The sequence below is a fragment of the Meriones unguiculatus genome, chromosome 21, assembly GCF_030254825.1.
Source record: "Meriones unguiculatus strain TT.TT164.6M chromosome 21, Bangor_MerUng_6.1, whole genome shotgun sequence".
NCBI classification, from domain to species: domain Eukaryota; kingdom Metazoa; phylum Chordata; class Mammalia; order Rodentia; family Muridae; genus Meriones; species Meriones unguiculatus.
In genome coordinates this window covers 19,232,545-19,242,601 of record NC_083368.1, presented here as the reverse complement: position 1 = coordinate 19,242,601, position 10,057 = coordinate 19,232,545, and positions in this window count along the sequence as shown.

Here is a 10,057-nt window from a genome sequence, read left to right as displayed (position 1 = left end):
TCCTCCCTGGAGGGCACGGACGCCGCGGGCCAGCTCGCTCCCGAGCCGCGGCAGGTGGCCCGACGCCCTGCGCCCGCGTCTCTTCGCCCTCGGCCCCGCCACCCCAGCTCCGCCGAGGGCGCTAGCAGCTGCAGGCAGCGCCTCATGGCGCGCCGCCTCGCCGCTTTCGGTGTCGGCCGTTGGCTCTGACCGTGCGGTCCCAGGCCGCGGCCGGGTCCTACCCGGCGCCGGCGCTGCCCGGCCTTTACCAAGATGGCTGCCCCGCGGGCGGAGGCCTCAAGGCCATCTTGGTAAAGTCAACGCGGCGCGTAGAACTGATGTGCAGACCCCTCGGACTACGGCCGGATTGGCTCCGGGCCTTCCAGGTCACGTGAACACATTCCTTGACACCAGAGACGGTTGTTAAAACTAGTACAGTCCGGTGGCCAATGGGCCTGTCGTGACCCACTACGTAGTAGTAGTAGCTCAGTCTTCGGTTCCAGGGACACTAATTACAGATTTCTAGATAAGTACTGAGTATCCATGGCTCCACTGCCCTGTGCGTTCAGTTACGTTTAAAATTAATGCCAGCCTTCTGGCGCATGGGATTCCAAGTGTGTGGTTTTCTGAAATCTCGGGGTAAGACCGAAACATAAGATTGCGATTCCGAATTTAGCTGGTTGAAGTTATTTCAAGAAGTAACTTAAAGGTCATAGCGAATTCAGCGATGAGTGTGGATGGAAGGGGAAAAAAACTGAAAGTCCTTCTGGGATATTGTCACAGGACAGAACCAAATATTTCTGTCTGTGATCGTGTGGGCAAAGATAAAAAAAAGAAAACCCAGGCGTTGCTACAGCTAATGCATTTAGAAAGTGAACACAACGCTGCAGAACATTGTGGAGCTATACACTCGTTCCTCTGGGTAGCTTGCGGTTGTAATTGGTTTTTTGTTTTGTTTTGTTGGTTTTAACTTTAGTATGCTTAACACCTCCTTTGCACTTGGGTGGGGCTGAATAATTCTTGGCGTGCATCAGCAAAATTTAAAAATGGGGGGGGGCAGTACTACAAACCCAAAGGAAAGGTTAAAATTACTGCTCCTATGCTCTTCTTACTGTTCTTTGCTAATGAACTTTAAACATGTCATTTCTTGCCCTTATTCCATCAGTCATTGTGAAAACATTTCATATACACAAAAAAAAGCACTTTTATGCCGTTTGAGTAAGTTTCAGACACAATAATGCATAAATAATTTAGCCGACTCTTCTAAGAAGAAAGATTCCGGCTTCATAACCACAATAGCATTTTCATACCTGTAAGAGGACAGTATTGGCTCAAGACAGCCAAGGTCAAGTTTTCAGCACAGAATTTATTTGCCCCAGAGGGACAAAGGGCAGGGAATAAGAGACAAGGACAGGAGATAGAGGATGACGGAGAAGGGTAAGGAAACAAGGGAGAGGGGCAAGGGGTATTTGTCCTAGAGGAGGGCAAAGCCCTGCCTCTGGACAGAGAGGAGAGGGACGTGGCCCATAGGAAAATGGTGGTTTACAAGGGTAAAATGGAAAACCCTGTGTTAGGATGAGGTGTTTAATTTTGATTGGGCATGTTAATTAAGTGAGCCAAAGGGGGCTTTTGATTGCTGGACTTCAATAAGTTGATAGCTGGACCTTGGTAGTTGGCCTCAGGAGGAGGAAATGGCCAAATAAGGGAATAGACCTTTGTGGATAGCTTCAGAAATGTAATCTAACGGTTTTTTAGCAAGGCAGAGGAATAAGGGAGAAGAGCCATATTCACCACCTTCACCACCCTCACACTGGCCAGAGTCCCTTCAGTACCTAAGAAAACAATGATTCCCTCCTGTTAGACTATACTCCAAGTTTCAGGATCAGACCAGAAAGTCTTGTAGCTGTTTGGGGGTGGGAGGGAGTGTCACTGATCGTTTATGCATTTGCTGTTTGCTTGTTTGTTTCTCTGAGCTTACTAATACCCTACCCAGCCTACATATTACATTGCTTATTTAAGTAAGAACCAACTAGAATATTTATCTGATATATATATATATATATATATCCAAAAAGGGCAAATGTGCTTTTAAGTTTACACACACACACACACACACACACACACACACACACACTAAAGTATTTATGTGAGGGTCTTAGAATCGTCATTCTAGAAATACAGACGGCAGGAAATCTACAATGTGTTCTATTTGCAAAGTCTTTGAAGGTCCTTTCAAGGACTAAAGGAGAAAGTTTCAGTGAATTAGAGGGGTCTGTCAAGCATTATGCTTGGAGGATTCTATCTATGGCTCATTAGTCCAGCACAGACTATACCAGTGTCCTAGAAAAGGGTTTAGTTTACACAACCCTAGCATGTTTTTAAAAAGTTTCTTTTGGCTTGTCACCAAGTTCATAGAGCAGTCACCTCAGCACAAGAGTCTATGGGTTAGAAAATGGAGTTAGCCTTAGTATACATCTATCATGAAGAGCTAAGTTCTCAGAGGATGTTTCCTCAGGAGCTGCTGTTTTAGATAAGCAAGTTCCATGTGTGTGTCAGGAAAGCCTAGGATGGATGAGCACTCCTAGCACACACTATTCGGTAAGGCTTATTTCCCAACCCATCAAATACTACAGAAGTTTTAGAATTTTGGAAGAATTAGTTGTTTTCCCTAACAAATAAAAAGAAGCAACTCGGTACAGCAAATTCTATCATGCAAGGGGAAACCTCTCTCGTGTGCTTTCCTTCACTTGGAACAAAATGAACATTGCACCCTAAGCATTTTACTCAGGGTTTATTTTTAGACTCTGACCCGCTGAACTGTGTAAGCTTTATTTGTCTTTCCTATTTATGTCACCCTTAGGAAGTGGAACCCTCAGAGCGTAATGGTAACTGTTTGTTTTCTAAGTTGCTGATTTTTAAATGTTACTGTCATAAAAGAGAGGAGTACATTAACACAAGTCCCTAAAAGTGGCTAATGGCCAATGTCATTTTTTTTTTCTGAAGAACAACACAAGAGAACTATTTCTAGAAAACTCTAACTTAGTCTGTATTTATGGAACTACCCACTCAAATTAAAGGCTTATTAACTATTTACAAATACAGGCAAGGGGCAAAGAGAAATCCCAGTTTAGTGAGAAGAAATGGGAAGGAATTGGAAAATGGGGGGAGTGAGTATATTCAAAATATGTTGTACAAAATCCTTAAAGAATTTATAAAAATGTTTAAAACACGTAAAACACATGCATACCGCCAAGTGACATCAGGGAGGCAGGTAGAAAGCTAAAATTCTAACCACTGCTTTTCAGTTACCTGTCTTTGACCTGAGAAAATATCCCCTCTGCCTCCTTGGCACTCTTTGTCCTAGTTCTCCTGTTGTAGTTGTAACGCTCTGTTAGTGTAAGAAATGGGAGGGGCTGATACATAAAGGCGGGTGCTGATAACAGTGTTTTGTACTGTTTTGGACCATTAGTCAGCAACTATTGCAAAAGCTCATATGACTTCTGTTTGTCTCAAGCTTTTTTAAAGAACAATTTCAACACCCATAGAAATGCTTTTTCTTTTTACTGTGGAAAAAAAAAGCACATGAAAATTCACTATCCTAATCACCTGAAATGCACAGCTCAGCAGTTCTGACAGTTAGCAAGAGGACTCAGCAGGCAAAGGTGCTTTCCATGCAAGCCTGCCAACCTAAATTCAATGCCTGGAACTCAAATAATGGTGGAAGGCAAGAACGAATGCTACAGAGTTCTCCTCTGTTCTTCACCATGGCACACCTGCCCCATCATGTGCACATACAATAATGATTTTTTTTTTTTAAGTATTGTTGAATGGCATTTACTGAGCATATGGAGACTAGGCTATAAGCTTTCTTCCCTGGCAAGATCAGAGTAGACAAACTTCTCAGGTTTATCTGATTCTCCATAAACAGCCATTTAGGAGCATTTCTTGTCTTGACTCCTCTCATCGACCTTGTGTTTCTATGTCTCCAGACACACATTGGTGCATATCTTCCCATGCTTCCAATTCAGAGACTAGGATATTATTCTGTGTAGTAAGCTGATTAATCCCCTCACAACCAGTAACCCAACAGACTTACTTCTTGACTTCTGGAATCTGTGAATGCAACCTTACATAGAAAAAAAAACTTACTCTGAGACAATATGACAGCACAGAGACTGGAGTGATACAGCCACAGCCACAGCAGCTTCTAGAAAGAACCAGTTCTCCTGACAACTTGACAAGAGATCTGAAAACCTGACTTCAGAGTATGGCCTCCAGGATGGTTGTGTGGTTGTATGTCATCAGGTTCATGATAACTTGTTTGAGCAGCATTCAAAACCCAGTGTATTCTCCGTTAAACAGTTTTTAAGTCTAACAATGGACTATAAAAAACACTGTCCAATGTATAGCTCCCCCTTGCTGCTCCTGGTTGCTGTAGTGAGACAAGAAGTTGAAGATCTCCTGAACCGAGGATTGGATTGGCTCCAAGGAACCTGATGACCCTAATCAGCAGGAAGCAGCTAAGAGAACCATGGCCCCTCTTCCACTAACCCTTTCTCTCTCCCACCTAGTGTTAGGGTGTTGGAAAGGATTGGGATGGAGTAGGCAGAAAAAGATGTAAGAAACAAAAGAGTTTGTAAGAAGTCCGCCAACACAATGTAAGGCTGGGGTAGTGTAGCTCAGTGGTACAGTACTTGCCTAGCATGTGCAAGGCCCGCACCACTGCAGCACACACAGGTATGACATGTACATAAATCTGTAATACAATATCAAGTTAACCTACAGGGTAGACTCGGGGCTGTAGATCTAAGCTCTCTAGTGACTCATGTATTGAGCTCAGTGAGGCCTAGTTTCTCGGCTTTGGGGACCAATTTTATAAGCAGATGTTAGGAGCCGTGGTTGGATTGGCGGCCACAGAGAAGGCAGCAGAAGAGTGACATTGAGATTACCTTTGCTTCTGTCCTGAACAAGTTAGCTGCCCCAGGTCTGTTTCTTTCTCCTGTGAAAGAATGAGATTAATTTACATGACTTCTAAAAGTCATGGAGTTCTAAAATACAAGTGTGTTGCAAAAATGTTTTACCTGGGATTTTACATCCACCTTTTATTGCTATTACAGTCCCCCTCCAGCTTCCCTACCCACAAAGCCATCTGTCAACTGCATACACATCTCTGCTTGTGCAAATGTCACTTCTATTTGGGACTTTCTTCCCATGCTTTACTCCTTGGACACTCAAATCAAGAATTGTTACCTTGGAGAGACTTCCACTTTCCCAAAGTAGAATGTCATCTCTGTCTCGGCCTATTCACAGTCCTTTTAAGGCAGCTATCAAATGATAATGTGACTATTTCCATTTCTGGTTCTCTGGCCACAACGTGAGATACTCATATGCAAATATTCTGATCCATATTTATCCCTCTAGCACCTACTTCTGTACTTGGCACAGACAGTTATGTCTCTGGACTGAATAAATAGATGAATGATTATTCTCTGAATTCAGAAGAGCCTATTTGGGGGTGGGAAGAGTGAAAAGTACCAAGGAATGAAGGTGAAGGACAAGGAAACAGGAAATGTGTGGTTCAACAAGACATCCAGAGTCCTGGAGAAGAAGAGGAAGCTGATTTGTGTGATGATTTAATTCAAAGCTATCCTCAGCTACTCATTGTATATGCAATTTAGCATCTTTCTTGACCTTGCTTCAAAGTCAGTTTCTAAGTGGAGTTAACAGTCTGAGCTACCTCTCAGAGCAGTCTGCTGATTAGAAGCTCTTCACTGGGATAGCTGGCAAGCGGCCATGTGTGATTTGTCAATGCTACCCCTGCACAGCTCTAGGCAAAGCCTTACAATTTGAGAATTTTATAGTAGCTAGTTAACAGTTCTCCCTTGTGGACCTTTCTGGGTACAACTCATAAAACTGTATGCATTCAGTTTCCTTTCTAAGGCATTAAAAATAGCCTCTGAACCCCTTGAGAAACTCAGACATGTTTTCCTTTTTCTTAAGACAAGCAACAGAAGAGAAGCCTATGCTGAAAATCTCCATCTAATAGAAACAAGGCTATAAAAACCTAGGTAAACTTTGAAACACAAACACACTTTTTTGTGATTGCTGTTTTGCTTGAGGCAAGATCTTGGCTGGCCTAGAATGAGCTGTAAGGGCAGAGAGACAGAAACAGGGGGATGGGAGGAGGGCCCAACAGAGAACCAAAGCAGAGAGAAAGGGAGAGAGAGAGGAGAGAAGCAGGGGCCCTTTTATCCCGGGCTCCTGGTGGCAGTGATCAATGATAACATCACAGGTGCTTAAGCAACCTGGGAATAGACTAGTGTTTCAAGATGTGTGACCTAACTGGACACAGAAGCTGAAAATAAACCCTTTCCTCCTTAGGTTATTTTTGGTCATGGTGTCTATCACAGCAACAAAAAGCAAACCAGAACATTGTTTTGTTTTGAACTCTAGTTAGAGGTGGTTTGCATGGTGTTACCCCTGAGTGAAAAGCTGGTTGGGATCTGTCATGCTTGATTACGGTAAGGAGCAAATGTGCTTATCGAGCAATAAACCAACCTTGAGTTTAGAGTTAGGTCAGCTGCCACTCTTTAATTCTGTGATTGTGGGCTATTATCTGCTCCGAGCCCTTCTTTTTCTCCCCACTTCCTCATTTATGAGATAGAATAATAATTCTTATTTTGCACGGGTCAAAGCGGTTAGTCAGCTTTTCAAGATATCTGAGAAAATCAGCCTAGAGGAGGAGAGTTTCTTTGGGCGGACGGTGTCAGGGGCTTCAGTTCCTGATCTCTTGTCCCCATTGCCATGGGTCGGTAGCACAAAATATCATGGTGATGTGGACCTGGAGCAACAAAGCTAGTCACCTCTTGGCAACCAGGAATCAAGAGAGAAAGACAGGAAGGAAGTAGAAACAGAATATAACCCTCAAGGACACGTTCCCAAGGACCTTCCAACTAGGGTCTCCTCCTAAATTTCTGTCACTTCTCACTAGTCCATCAGATTATGCAGCCTTCACCAAGTTAACCTCCTGGCCGAGTGATAAAACAGCTACTATTATTTTGTTAAATAGATGTGTCATGTTTGTCAAATTGTCTTTTGAACGTATTTGCATGAGCCCATAGAGTACTGCTGCCAGCAGCTACAATCTGCCACCCAAGGAAACGTCCTTTTGTAAATGATGGTATACTGCAGAGACTCACAGTCACCAGTGACCCCTGAGAACAAGTGACTGTTGTTTCGGCATGTTTATAATCCCAGCACCCAGATCCAGACAGGTGGATCACTTCAGAGGAGTTCAAGTGGTTAACAGTGAGTTCCAGGCTAGCAAGGGATAACAGTAAGACCATACCCCTCACCCACCCACCCACACACACACACACACACACACACACACACACACGCCCGGGAAGTAAATAACTCACAAGTTTCAGGAAGTCCCTGATTTACAAGGCCTCTTTTTCTTCAAGGTTATATAAGCACAGTAAAAAAAATAAAAATAAAAAAACTTCTGAGGACGGAAACTCCTCCACCTGTTGATCTGCCTGCAACAAAAAGCAAACCAGAACATTGTTTTGTTTTGAACTCTAGTTAGAGGTGGTTTGCATGGTGTTACCCCTGAGTGAAAAGCTGGTTGGAATCTGTCATGCTTGCTTAAGGTAAGGAGTAAATGTGCTCCTGAAAGTAACCTGGAAGTAACCCAAGCCCCAGGGCTCACTTTCATGACTCATTACCCACGATGAGGCGTTCTCTCAGTGATCCAGCTGTCTTTGAGTTAGCCACAGGTAACCCCAAGAAACTCCATTTAGCTAAGATGGGCCTTGGTGGCATGTTAGTCTGTCACTGGTTCCTTATCTGGGGTGACCTGATGTTTGTTGATGTCTCCCCAGGGATAGCATCATCACACAGCAGTAAGTGCTCTCTGTAAACGTAAGTATCTTATAAAGGGTTCGTGGCCATGCTTTGGGGGATGTTTTACCCCCTCAGCTCACTAGCCCACTCCTATTCTTCGGTGTGGTTTCTCTTTCTCGGTAAATTGTCTGTTTCCACAACCGTCTGGACATTTTCACTCTTTCTCTGAAGCCTCCCACCTTCCACCATGCAAGCTGCTTGCTGACCCCATTTCTGGACCTGCCTGTGCTTTTCCACCCTAAGAGAAGACACGCCTTTCTCTCTCCTCCCCCTCCTGGCAGCTGCTGAGATTTACAGGTTATAGGCTCTGTCATTGTTTTCTCTCTAAACTCTAACATAGTGGTCCTCAAGTTATTTTTGAGTCCACCTTAAAATCCTTTATTGACAAGATTAGGAACCCATGAAAGGGAACCCCAAGTTCCAAGTAGCAAACCCCCTGAACAGCTGGACTTCCTGTCCACTTGATTCTCCTTTGAGAACCAGACGTCTGCCGTGTTCCCACCGGCCTGAGTGTGTGTGCCTTGCCCAGCATCAAGCCTTTCTCTTTGTGATCCTCTTGTCACATCTCTCAGCCTCCACAGGAAACCAGGAAAACGAAGGACAACAGTCTTGCTCATGACACCAGTTCAGCAATGCGGCCCCCTCACTAGCTCATAGCCACCATCCCTTACCCCCGTCCACTGCCTAGATTTCAGGTAGTGCTCACTTTGCATTCCCAAACTGTATTCCTTAGCAACTGGCTTACTTCCAGGTTACTTTCAGTTAGAATTTCCTGCACTAGGCTTGACCAGTGTCCCACCTCCCTTACCTCCTGCTGGCACCTGTTCTCTGAACAGCTTCTAACCCAGCTGTGGAATCTAGCTCCTGAATGGTGCTTTTTCCTATCAGCAGAAGTATCTGGAGGGTCAAACTAACATAGGAAAGCCTTTAATTGACGGTCATGTTAAGGGATATAAAATCTGATTAATCTTGGACCTATCAATTCTGTAAATGATAATAAATGCTGCCAGTACAAATTAAAGTGCTTTGGATTGTAGGTCCCTCATTGCTTCATTGGAACTTTTAAATTAGCCTGGAATTTTCACATACTACAGAGCTCGGGAGTTCAGCCTACTCCTTGCAATTAACAGTTCACCGAAGGCATGGTGTTGCGATGCTGCCAATTTTCAGAGAACACAGCTGTCAGCCTCCTGTTGACTCTGTCTGTGGGCTAGTGAAGAGAAGCAGGCTTAGCTAGTGCTGCTTTGTCAACATCAACCTAGAAGTAACAACCCAACTCAAACCCAGCAACTCACTGGCTCCATCACCCTTCTTCCTGATGGTTCATCCCGGAAACTTTTAAGTACCGTGTTGTGGTTTGAGTATGAAATGGCCCTCACAGAGGCAAGAGCCATACCTACCTTTTTGAAATATTAGATTTACGCTCATTTATGAAATGGGGCTGATACATAATAGTATCCCCTAACGCTTCTCCTAAAGAGTATTAAGATAATTCAGTGATGAAAGTTGCAAGTATACAGTATACCTCCTAAAGGCCGATTAGGGGGCTGGAGAGGTCAGTGTTTAATTATGTTGACTTCATTACGCAGATACTTGGTCCCCAGATGGTGGCACTATTTTGAGAAGCTGTGGGAACTTTAGGAGTTTAGCTGAACAGGCAGACCCATTAAACATGTTCTTGGCAGCTACCCCTCTGCCTGAGCTCCCCCTCCTCTGTGCTTGCTGACAACGTTGGCAAACTCTGCCCTGCGCTTGGCCCTGCCTTCTCTGCCTTTCCAGCCATGACTGAAATCCCTGAAACGAGGAGCTGAACAGTTGCTTTCGGGCATTTTGGCCACACCGAGACAAAGGTTACCAATAGGCAGGTATTGTTTTTGTAATTCTCGTTCCTGATTGGTGGCAATAACTCAAACAGGGATGAAGACACTTGAAAGGAACATTATATATAATGAGATGATAGCCTTATTCTAGAAACTTCAAAAAATGCACCGAAGTATAACTTACCATGCCTCCCAACGTACGCTAGCCCCCTATGATGATTGCACTTGAGTTTGAAAATGACTTTGTAAGGCTAGTGAGGTAGTTCAGAGGTAGAATGTTCACCTAGCATGAGCAAGGGCCTGGCTTTAATCCCTAGTACTTTAAAAATTAAAAATAAAATTAATTTGCA